Genomic DNA, 4,342 nt, shown 5'->3' with positions numbered 1-4,342 from the left:
GCAACCAGGTCAGCGTGGCCTATAAGGATCTATGCCCTTTCCCGGACGTCCAACTCCCGGCCGGGTTCAAGATGCCTAAATTTGATTTATATGAAGGGCACGGTGATCCCATGGCGCATTTGCGGGGATTCTGTAGCAAAATGAGAGGGGCAGGTGGCAAAGATGAGCTGCTGATAGCTTATTTCGGCCAAAGTCTGAGTGGATCGGCACTAGAATGGTATACCAGGCAGGATTCCAGCAGATGGTATACTTGGGATGATCTGGCGCAGGCTTTCGCAGGTCATTTCCAGTACAATCTCGAGATAGTCCCTGACTGTCTCACATTGCTGAGGACTGGAAAGAAGCCTGGGGAAAGTTTTCGTGAGTTTGGGTTCCGCTGGAGAGAGCAAGCGGCCAGAGTTGATCCTCCCATGAAAGAGGGAGAAATGGTGGACTACTTCTTGCAAACACTTGATCCAACTTACTTTGGTCACTTGGTGACAACGGTTGGGAAATCCTTTCAATGAAGTGGTAAAGATAGGGGTCATGATAGAGGAGGGCCTAAGGTCTAACAAGATCCTAAATTACTCAGCGCTCAAGGCAACGACCCAGGCTATTCAGAGCGGCACGGGAGGTGCGCGCGAGGTCGCATCAGTCGAAGCAGGTACTAGGTCCAAATTCAGAGGTCCTTCCTCTCACTACCAGCCCAAACCCAGTCATCCAAATTATCCACGCACTCCATACAACCTTCCACAACCCTACTACCCACCATCAGAGCCACTCTTTTCAGCCTATCATGCCCAAGCCTGCCCCCGAGCTCCATATAATCCGCCTCAATATTATCCTCCAAACAAGGTCCGGTCGCAGGGTCAACCATCAGGTCACCCCGGCTGGCGAGAGCCAACACCACGTAATGCATTCTTGCCTTCACATCGTTTCCAAGCACCCAACGACCCTAGAAAACAGGGGCATGGGGGAAAACAAAGGCAAGGAAACAATTTCACGCCAATTGGGGAGTCCTACGCAAGTTTGTTTGAAAAGCTAAAGCTTTCAGGACTGATTGAGCCGCTCCTTGGCTATACTCCAGATCCATATGCAAAAGGGTTCAATCCTGCTGTACGATGCATGTACCACTCTAATGTCCAAGGACATAGCATTGAAGATTGTCGTTCTTTGAAAAAGGAAATCGAAAGAATGATTCAGGAAGGGGCAATTGTGATCGACGACAGTGACAGGGAGCAGGCGAATCATCTTGAGAACTTGTTGATTGATGTTGATAATACTGAAGTTGGGGATGGTCTTGGCAATGTTGATATAGAGCTCAATGGCTAAAATGTCATGCTTTGCAGTTGGAAGATACTCCATTTTGGGTCAGCCGGAGATGTTGTGCTTGGATAGTTGGAAAGACACTCCATTTTGGGTCAACCAGAGAGGATCTTTGATGGTTTATTTTGTTGTCATTTCCATTGTTCGGATTATTAGGATTGTAATTCGGATTTGTTTTGTGTCAATGACTTTCCGCTTATCTTTCCGTTTTGTCATAGCGGTTTGTTTAAGTTTTGTCCAAGTTGTCTAGGATTTTATTCCGTTTTGCTTTGTTTTTAAAACCATTTGTTCAGTCCAATGCAAAAAAATTCAGTCTTTGATTATTCCCAATCATCTTTCTGTTTAGTCATTATGTCATTTTTATTCAGCACCGATTCTAGTGACACGACATGCACACACAGTTTGGGCCTAGTCTTTAAAGTTAATCATAAAACCCCAGAAAGGCGATCAAACCATTTAAAGAAAATAAGGACGGTTTGAGATTATTTGGAGCCCGAGTCATGTGGAACTGGGGCAAGTTAAACACAAAGAAAACCGTTAAAGAAAGATTCGCCTAAATTGGCATGAGGGTCGTTCATAATAATGAGGATGAGAGTGTCGCCCAACGGTGTTTTAGAAGTGACAAGTGAACAAACAGATGTTGAATATAATTGTCAAGTCCAGCACCATCGGAAGAGACTATAAATCTATTGTTTAATTGTGTTGTTTGCACTTGGCATGTGTTGAAGACTGGAATGACGAAGGCATTTTGTACTTCTACCCAAACACTTTATCCTTCGTTACCCCTTTTGAGCCTTATTTATTTTTCTTTCATACCCCTCGTTCGGAATCAGTAACAACGAAAAAAAGAGAAAGAAAGAAAACAACAAAACGAAAAAAGAGAGAAAGAAAAAAAAAAGGAGAAAAAGAAAAGAAAAGAAATCGATAACAAAGAAAAAAGAAAATCAAATGAAAAAGAGGAATTGGGAACTACGTTTGACCTGATTCCTCAAAGAGGATACGTAGGCGCTTCACGGCTCGGTCATAGTTTTGAAAAATGGAAAAAATCAATTAAAATATCCCCAAGCAAGGAACTGGGGCAAAAGTTGCGTTTGTTGTAAATAAATCTAATTTCGAAAGTTGTAACTAATAACCCAAAATTAATGTATTTTTTGAGCCTTTTATACCCTTTCTTTCTAGCCTATCCAAAACCCACATTACGGTCCAAAGAAAGACCTTCTGATCAGTTTTCAAAAAATGCCAAGTCAGACAAATGAAGAGTCTTACCGGCGAACATAACATTCTGTTACATAGCAGAAAGGACTCTAATCTCCAACAGAAAGAGTCATACCAGCAACACTCCAAATCCCCATCTAGAGAGAGATATAAAACGAGAGAGTCTTATTGGTGAAAACCTTCATAGGCACCATAAGGCGATGAAAGCTGAGAGAAAAGCCAAAAATGAGAGAGACTTGATAGTGAAAACCCTTCGGGCACTGCAAGTCGAATAAGATTAAGATGGGGAATCACCAATTGAGGATCTTGAAAGATGATTGACGGTAGAGGATAGGCCCCATATGCATGTCATGGCCATTAGAGTCAGTATCTGCATTTGATAGGGTTTTATTTATAGTTTCTTTTGTAAAAGAGTCATCGTTTCCTTTGTCTTTTATTTTGTTTCTGTTATCTTTCTCCTTTCATAAAAATTTCCCCAATAGAGTCTGTCCGGTCAGAACAAGTATGAAATGACTTCAAAATATGCCATCATCTTTCCAAGATGAGATCTGACTAGTATATCCAAATGGTATAGTCAGCAAGGAACAAGCGCGAGGCCAGTGTCAAAAAAGATATCCCCAGCAAAGGGAATTGACAGAAGGATTGACGAGCGTCAAGAGAGATATCCTTGCCAAAACCAAGGTTATAAACCTCAAAGGCCAAGGCCCATGAACAGAGCAAGGAGAGCAGTGAGCATGATTGGGCGAAATCCATACTAGACTAAAAGGTCGGGAAAATGGCAGTTTCCGAGCTATGCCACAAAAGAAGAGGGATATCCCCAGCAGGAAGGGATTATCCCCAGCACACAATATCATCCCCAACAAGTTGTGGAGCACAGAGAAAGGAAGGAGAAAGGGAAAGCCATCCCAGCAGGAGTATCACAACCAACCACCATGTTTTAAACTAACAATTTTGTTTGATTTGAAACAGGTAAGGGAAATGGCATTGAGGCAGAAACGCATGCCACAAGGGATATTATCAAACTGGAGCAGAAAATTTTCCTTCCATTTAGAAAATTTTCTGGAAGTCAGGTACCCCCAGCTGATAACATTTTACCCCCAACAGGTAAGTAAATAATTCCTCAACAGTGTTTTCCCTAGCAGTTGCGAGGGGTCCAACACAAGGTTGGAAAGTCGGTATCCTCAGCGGTTAGACTTCAAAGGAGGAAGCTAATAATAATAATAATAATAATAATAATAATAATAATAAACAAAAAAAAAGAAAAAAAGGGAATAATAATAAAAAATGGGGAAGGTAGAAAATGAAAATTCATCCCAATCCCCAGCAAGTATTCAAGGTAAGACATTTTCAAGTCTTATTAAAGATCTGTTGGGTTCATCCGCCCTCAAATAGGATCTGTCGGGTTCATCCGCCCTCAAATAGGATCTGTTGGGTTCGTCCGCCCTCAAATAGGATATGTCGGGTTCATCCGCCCTCAAATAGGATATGTTGGGTTCATCCGCCCTCAAATAGGATCTGTCGGGTTCATCCGCCCTCAAATAGGATATGTTGGGTTAATCCGCCCTCAAATAGGATCTGTTGGGTTCATCCGCCCTCAAATAGGATATGTCGGGTTCATCCGCCCTCGAATAGGATATGTTGGGTTCATCCGCCCTCAAATAGGATCTGTTGGGTTCATCCGCCCTCAAATAGGATATGTTGGGTTCATCCGCCCTCAAATAGGATTTGTCGGGTTCATCCGCCCTCAAATAGGATATGTTGGGTTCATCCGCCCTCAAATAGGATCTGTCGGGTTCATCCGCCTTCAAATAGGATATGTTGG

The sequence above is a fragment of the Nicotiana sylvestris genome, chromosome 2, assembly GCF_000393655.2.
Source record: "Nicotiana sylvestris chromosome 2, ASM39365v2, whole genome shotgun sequence".
NCBI classification, from domain to species: domain Eukaryota; kingdom Viridiplantae; phylum Streptophyta; class Magnoliopsida; order Solanales; family Solanaceae; genus Nicotiana; species Nicotiana sylvestris.
The sequence above is the reverse complement of the archived record's forward strand: the minus strand, read 5'-3'. Positions refer to the sequence as shown.